The following is an 8071-nucleotide window of genomic DNA, read 5'->3' on the forward strand; positions in this document are numbered from 1 at the left end:
TGGTACCACCAGCACCATGCTCCAGGGCTGGCCAAGGGGTTCTTGCCCCGTCTATGTGTGGGGATACAGGGTCCCCAGGAGCTACTGAATGCTGTGGTCTTGGCATGGTGCTGCTCCTGGCCCTGGGGAGCCCTCAGCCATGCTGGTTTCTCTGCAGCCTGAGCTGAGGCTGGAATTTACACTCTCTGCTAATCCAGGCAGCCCCAGAAATTAATTACAGCCTTGTACATTAAAAATTAACATAACCTTTCTGGGTATATGTTCTTATAGCACAGGAGTGGGCCGGAGTCCCTCAGCCACCTCTAATTGGAGCTGCTTCCCTTCTCATTCTACCCCCCTCCCTCGTTTTTTAAGGATGTGGATGTTTGAACTCATTAATCACGGAGCCTGGGAGCTGGTGAAGTTGAAGAGGTTTCTAATTGCGTTTGGTCCTGCCTGAGTTTGAAGGGAAGGGGGAGAGGAGGTGTCTGTCCTTCGCTGGGAAGGTTTAAGTGAGCACCCGTGGGCTGGGGTGGGAGCGAAGAGATGCTCGTGCTCACCTCCTGGTGTGGGTAGGGTACCAAAACCCTGGCAGGGAGGTTATCAAGGGCTTGGCTGAAGGAGAAATGGGCTGAAAGGTCTTTTACAACCTCCTGTTTGGATGTGGGTCCAGCAGTTCCAGAATAAAAACCACTGTGTTGTGGGATGCTATGGCATGTTTCCGCTCTTCTGCTGAGCCCCAGGCTGCAAACGTCCTATCCTGACAGGTCCAGGATGTGAAACTGGAGAGCTGAGGGATGACTTGGGCTGAGCTGACCCCATAGGTTGTGGATTGAGTGTTCCCACTGCTCTGCTTGCTTGGTGAGTGGTGGCAGATGCAGTGCTGGCAATGGGATCGCTTGAGCCGGTTTGTGTCTACCATTGATGTGCGTCATGGGCATGAAGAGCATCCTCATGCAGGGATTTGCTCCCTGCTGCTGCAGCATCACATCCCTGGGCTCCTGCACCTCCAACCCCCACTTCCCAGTGGGAAGCCAGGCCTGGAACCTCCCACCCAACCTGTGGAGATCTCCCAGCAGAGCCCATTAGGTGCCGAGCCCTAATTGATGCTGCTGTGTCAGGGCAGCCTCCTGGGGACGGGCACTGGAACACGGGGATGCTGGGCTGTGCCGGTGGCTCAGAACTCGGGGTCTGCTCTATCCCTGCTGTATCCTCATAGCCCCAGTTCCCCTGGGGAAGGACTCATCCTTCAGCAGGCTCCCTCCTCCTCCTCCTCCATTGCCTCCAGTGGGGCAGAGCACTTGCCAAGCCTTTGGGCGCATCACCTATTCCCTCCTTCCCCATCTCTCCTTCAAACCCCACCATCTTCTATCAAACCAGCCCTTTCATTTCTCTTTCTTGCCCCCCTCCCTTCCAGCACCACCAACCTCCCTCCCACCACCTCCACCTCCCCAAGCCAGGCAGCGGCTGCCGGGGAGCGCCAGCTCGCTCCCATTGTGCTATCTTTGGGTCCTAAATTAAAATTTATGACATCTTGAAATGAGCAGTGAGGGTAATTTTGCTTCTGAGCGAAGATGCTAATGAGTCCCCTTAATGGCGTGAATAAGGAGTTGACGGGTCGTGTGTCACTTTGCGCAGCCCGTGCTGGTGGTGTAATGGCCGCAGTAAGTGTCTGTAATTATACCCTGTCTCGCTGTATTTTGGCAGCCGTTGTGGGAGAGCAGGAGGCTCAGCCACGTACAAGGCAGGGGGGAGGGAAAAAGGAAAGAGGAGGGGGAAAAAATCCTAGCATCTCCCTTGCTTCCTTAGTGCTCCCTGGACTCCGGGTCCCTCTGTCCATGCAGAGGAGCGGTGGTTTTGCTGGGCTCAGCTCCAGCTGCTTTGGGATTGAGCTGCTCCATCCCCTTTTCCTTCCCTTTAGAACAAGGGGATAAATGCACACATCGGAGCCAGGGCTGCAGATTGTGCCCAGGGTGGGATGGCAAAGACCTGTTGGACCTGAGTGCATGGGTGTCACGGGGTCTGGGTGAGGTTCTGCTCAATTGCAGCTCTTGGAGGCTTGTGCCTTGCTTCCAAAAGCGCAACTCAGTTTTCTGAAGGGTTTTATCTCTCCAAAGAGATTACGTTTTAATCCTCATTACCCAAGGAGACTGTGGCTGCCCCATCCCTGAGCGTTCAAGGCTAGCTTGGACTGGGCTTGGAGCTGGATGGAGGATGGAGCTTGGTGGGCGCTAGAGCTGGATGAGCTTTAAGGTCCCTTCCAACCCAAACCATCCCATGATTCTATGACTGTTGATGGGAAGGTGCCCAGGGTGAGGGCATGGAGTGGCTCCCAGGGCGTATGGAAGTGGCTGTGCCTTTGGGAAGCTCTTTCCCCTCCCAGCTGCTGTCACGGCACATCCCAGCTCCCGCTCCACCAGCAGCCCTGTGCCTTCAAGCTGAAAAGCAGCGAGCGGCTGGCTCTTTCCCTGGAGTCTCAGGAGCCTTGGAGCCGCCTCCAGAGGATGATTTACAAACTGCAGAGGCTTTCCTTGCCTTGTTTGTGTAGGTGGGATTTTGTTTATGCGTCTCCTGAAGCCTTGAGAGCCCTCCACATATTTCTTCCTTTCCTCCCCCTGCATCAGCCCGCACCCTTCCTGATGTTAGGAATTCCTGGGCTATCCCAAGCACTGCAGGAAAGAGCTGGGATGCTGCGGGTGGCCGTGGGACGGTCACCAAGCACAGAGATGCTGCCTGGGTGCGTGTCATTCACCCCGGCTTTCCCCATCCTTCCTTCATGTCTCCTTCTTGTTCCTGACCAGCCACCACCTTTGGTCCCTGGGGCTTTTTGGGACCCTTTTCTGTCCCATCCTTGTGCGTGTGTGTGTGTGTGTGGGGGTGTCTGTAGCTCAGTGAAGCCACGCTTAAGGCATGGCCCCATTGAGCAGCGTGGTCCGGGTGTCCCTTTGTAGGTGCGTGGTCCAGTTGATGGGCATAGGTTTATCTCAGGGCATTGATGTGCTCCCACACAAATTGATGTCATCTTTGGAGGCAGCAGGAATGATCAGGAGGATAAAAGCATTTGGGGCAATGTGGGGCTGTCCAATGCTCCTTAATGGCGGATTATGCTGAAGAAAGCCCTGATGGCCCCATGCTCAGTGCCTCAGTACTTCCATATGGCCAGGGCAAGGGAGGCTTCATTCTTGCCCGGTGCAGGCAGGGGATGCCTATGGCCAGCATCAGCCTTATCCTAATGGGAAGCTGAGCTCTGCCACGTCACCAGCGCCAGCAGAATCAATACAAGGGTCTGTTCCAGAGCTCCGGTGTTTGAAAGGACAGCATCAATGGAGTGGGGAGAGCCGGGTGCTCCCTGCACCAGCACAGTGCAGAGAAATATTGAAGTACTCGCATATAAACTGTGCTTTCAAGTATTTTTGACAAGGGGACTAATTAAATCTTAATTGACACTGCACTAATTAGCTTCTTAATTACATGGAACCACATAATTAGCAGCACACTCTGTGCTAATTGTTAATTAGGAAAACCAGGCTTCCCCCTATCCCCCTCCTCATCCCTCCCATCCTGTGGTAGCTTTTAACTAAAGAGCCTCTGATGGGAGGAGGAGAAAGAAGAAGGGGGAGGCTGTGAAGCCTGGTATAGGGAGCTGGTTGGGCTCCTAGCACATGGCACTGGGATGGTGTTTGGCTCCAGACAGGGGTTTGGGCAGAGGGACGAGGATATGGAGGTGAGTGGGTACCTCAATGGGGGTTGTTCATGGTAAAGTGTTGGTGATGCAGCTCATGTTCCGGGCTGGCTTGTGACCCCTTCCCCATGGCCAAGTGCTTAACATTCCCCAAGGAGATGTTTTTTTCGCCTTCAGATGAGTCTGTCCACTTGCTCCCTTTATTCCCTTGGTTTCCTAATGGTTTTCCTGCCTTGCTCCATCTCTCCTGACAGGCAGTGGCAGCATCTCATTGCTGGGGCAGCAAAGTTTTCCCTTAAATGGGTCTTTGCTCCAGGGTGGATTTTCATACCTCATCCCTCTGTGTGTTCAATGGGCATTGCAGAACTTGGGGCTGGTGGGTCTGTGCCAGTGTCAGCCTGGTTTAAGCTCACTACCTGGTTTTGGTAGAGGAATCGCTTGGGATTTGGCCACGTAGGACTGCTACATCCCAACCTCTGCACCAGCACTGGTGCCCTAAAACCTTCTGATCCAATAGGATCACAGCCACAGGGTGATGCTCCATAACATGGCCCGGCATCTGCCACCTTCCCTGCATCTCCCAGGCCTAGAAACTGCTCCAGCAGCCACCTCGCCGCCCATCCTTGCAGTGGGACAAAGTCAGACCCCAAAGTTGTGGTTTTTCAGGCCTCTTCTTCTCTCTTTTTATTTTTTTAATTAATAATTATTATTTTTTAATAGTGCAGTTTTCCGCTGACAGCTGCCATGGAGCTCATCTTTCCCAAGAACCTGATGGAGCGGGATGCGGAGCTGGAAGCTTGCAGCCCCTGTTTATGGGGGAAAAGGTGAAGAGGCAAAGAAACTATCCCTGTTTTCACTGGGGGGAAAAGAAGAGGAAAAGAATAGGGAAGAAAAAAAAAGAAAAGAAAAGAAAGAAGAGGTGAGAAAATTGTTCACATTTGACAAATCTTTCTAATTAGGGGCCAATTATGTCCTCAGATTCCTAATTGGGATTCCGGCAGGTTTTCAGGCTTGTAGGGTAATTACAGGCTCGTAATTCTATTAAGATGGAAATTTGGGAGAAATACCTTATCATAACATTTAGATTTTGCCATCTGTGTTGACGGGCTGCAGCTCGGGTGGGAAGGGGGTGTCACCTCCCTGCTTGGAGCCTGATCCTCACTCAGCATCACTGTGGGCACAAGGGGATGGAATGGGAATGGGGAGATCTGAGCATCATTATGGTCCCAGCGGGCTTGTTGAGGGTCCTGGGATGTATAAGTGAAGATCCCTGGGGTTGTGTTGAGCAGGCAGGATGGCTGACCTGAGCACCGTCAATGTCCCATCCATTGCCACTGATGCCACAGCAATCGCTTTCCATCTTCCTCCCAACCCAGAGCTCCCTTAGGTTCCAGGCAGCTCTGTTTTCATGTGCACCAGATTCACCTGGGTGCAAAAAAGAGGGGGCAAATAATGGGTGTAAAGTCCCTTCTGCAGCACCCAGGCGGTGTAAAGGGGCCCAGAGCATCTGTGGGGCATACTGGAGTTGGTAGGGGTGTGCCATGGGGCAGAGGTGACCGTGTGCTGGCAAGTCCCTTTTTGATTTGGCAGCCAAAATGAGGATGGTGTGGAAAAACCAAAGCTTGAGTCCACCGGAATGCTCTGTTTAACCTCGGCCAAGGCATTTTGTGCCCTACCATGGGTACGCAGCAAAATGTCTTGTGAATGGCCCAAGGGATCAGATGGAGGCATTGATTTATTGCGGTGGGCTCAGTGGGGAAATGGAAGCAAGGGAGGTTAAAGGAACATCCCTGGGATGCTCTGAAGGGGTTGATGCTGTCGCTAACTCCAGCTCTTGGGTTGCAGCAGGAGCTGGAGCATCACTCGATGGCAGGGAGGAGACCTGAGGGAGAAGCCACACAGGAAAGACATGCTGGCTTTCCACCATGTTCCCCTAAAGGAGTTCCCCAAGTCCTACAGGTGCCAAGAGGAATTTCCCAGCGGCTCTTTCAGCATCTCCAGGTGTCCCTTGACTGCTGGGCAAGGACATTGCTCCCTTTGGGGACACAGAGGCTGGAGGGGAGCAGCGGGGGCCAGGGGTCACCCAGGAGCAGCCCCTGCCGCCTGCCGCTGCGTAATTGGTTTCCTATTAATCTGGCTTTTTATTATTATTATTATTGTTATTATTATTAAACATCTCTCTTCTCCCAAATCATCTCGGAGCCGCGGCGAGGTCCCTGGTAATAGCTCCATAAATTTCAGCCATAAAAAGTAATGGAGGGAGACAAATGAGATAATTAGGAATAAATCTTGGCGAGGTCTCTATTCATCAACATCCCCCAGAACTGGCCAATATTCCAAATCATTAGCAAAGCCCGTAATTAACAAAGAGCCAAGGCTTCCAACGTTAATAAAGCTCGCTCAACTCTATATTATCAGGTAGCGGCTGACGAGTCAGCCCTGCTAATATTATGGCCTTTGTTAAAGATCTTTCTTTCTCCTTTTTTTAAAGCTAAAAACCCTGTGTCATTTCTTCCCCCCCCCTCCTTCTTCTGCTAAATTTTAATTAGGTTTTGCACATGCTTCTGTAGAGGGCAAGCGAGGGGACAAAGGGACAGGGTTTTTTCTTTTATACCTGGGGATAGAGGCAAAAGAACAACCTGATTGAGTTTTCTTTCATTAGTTTCTCATCTTTCTCACTCTTTTTATTCATCGCTTCACACTTAGGTGGTTTCTGGGGTTGCTGAGGAGTTTGTCTGTACCCTGCCCACCTGGGCATGCTGGGACACTCACCTACATGCCAGCCAGGTCCTCCACCCTGGCACTAGATGTCCAGGTAGCTTAAAAACCATCCCTAGGTGATAAAGCTAGAGAGCAGCTGCATTGCAGAAGCCCCTCTTTAACCCCAAGCGCACACAGGTTAATGTCCCATCAGCAAATGTGTTGGTGCAAATGGGGATATCCCCAGATCTGATAGGGAAACGGGAGAGGGTTGGGGAGGATGAATAACTCTGTGCTTTGGGCTTGCACAATCAGGGTCGGCATCCTGCCCTTACTTCCAGCACTGGACCACATCCACACCACCACAGCATCTTCTTGAAGCCTCCTCATCAGCCACTGTCACAAGTTAAAAACAGAGGGGTGAAGCTGCTGCTGGTGGGCATCCTTTGGCATCACACCAGGTACTGGTAAATGCAATAGCCCCTGTGGAAGGGGAACAAGCAGCTTGGTTAGGGGCTGTCTGAAGGCCATGCAGGAGGAAAGGTAGAAAACCAGGTCTGTGGCTCAGCAAAACTGTCTACATGGGCAAAAAGTAGGACCAACCCCCTCCTGCAACCCACCTCAAAGGAGGTGATCCTGCCCCTCTGCTCTGCTCCTGTGAGACCTCACCTGGAGCATTGGGTGCAGTTCTGGTGTCCTCAACATAAAAAGGACATGGAACTGCTGGAACAAGTCCAGAGGAGGCCACGAGGATGATCAGGGGCTGGAGCACCTCCCGTATGAAGACAGGCTGAGGAAGTTGGGGCTGTTCAGCCTGGAGAAGAGAAGGCTGCGTGGGGACCTAATAGCAGCCTTCCAGTACCTGAAGGGGGCCTATAGGGATGCTGGGGAGGGACTCTTCGTCAGGGACTGTAGTGACAGGACAAGGGGTAACGGGTTAAAACTGAAACAGGGGAAGTTTAGATTGGATCGAAGGAGGAAATTCTTTCCTGTGAGGGTGGTGAGGCACTGGAATGGGTTGCCCAGGGAGGTTGTGAGTGCTCCATCCCTGGCAGTGTTCAAGGCCAGCTTGGATGAAGCCTTGTGTGGGATGGTTTAGTGTGAGGTGTCCCTGCCCATGGCAGGGGGGTTGGAACTGGATGATCTTGAGGTCCTTTCCAACCCTAACTATTCTATGATTCTAATTTGGCTTCTCTGTCACCAACTGGGAGGAGAGCTCCAAAGAGGCTGTGCCAGCACCTACAGGCACAGGATACCTGCTCCTAGGAGAAAAAGTAATGAGATTCTATGCTGTTTCCTGGAGTTTCTTCCAGGAAGTGAGAATTTATGATGGGGTGCAACACTACCGTCAAAGAGGATTGTGTTCTGTCCCTGCCACATGCAGTTTTGATGATGCTATATTGAGCCATCATCAATAACAACCTTTATGGGACATGAAGTAGTTCAGGCACTAAAAAAAACCCTTTATTAAAAATAACTCGATGTAAGCATAAAACTGAGGGGACATAAACCACAATAGGGAACAGCTCCAGCTTTATGGGATGTTGCTGTGTGGATGCTACATGCCCTCAGCAAGCACAGAGAGGGGACTGAGCATGACCCCAAGTCCAAGCAACCTCCTGAAAGGCTGCTCAAAGCTTTTAAAGCAGGAAACTACTCACGGGGCTATTTGAGTGCTGTGGCCACGGCAGCTCCTACCAAGAAATACTA

At 51.9% G+C, this 8071-nt stretch overlaps 1 long non-coding RNA gene across 1 annotated transcript; it reads left to right on the plus strand.

Moving 5' to 3' along the window:
- The first annotated feature begins 3558 nt into the window (after positions 1–3558).
- LOC136023770 (uncharacterized) lies at positions 3559–6175 on the plus strand. Its single transcript, XR_010616697.1, has 3 exons — positions 3559–3703; positions 4382–4580; positions 5507–6175. It is a non-coding gene; the product is annotated as an uncharacterized LOC136023770 (long non-coding RNA).
- Positions 6176–8071: the final 1896 nt, after the last annotated feature.

Source organism: Lathamus discolor, chromosome 19 (genome assembly GCF_037157495.1).
Source record: "Lathamus discolor isolate bLatDis1 chromosome 19, bLatDis1.hap1, whole genome shotgun sequence".
Classification (NCBI taxonomy): Eukaryota; Metazoa; Chordata; class Aves; order Psittaciformes; family Psittacidae; genus Lathamus; species Lathamus discolor.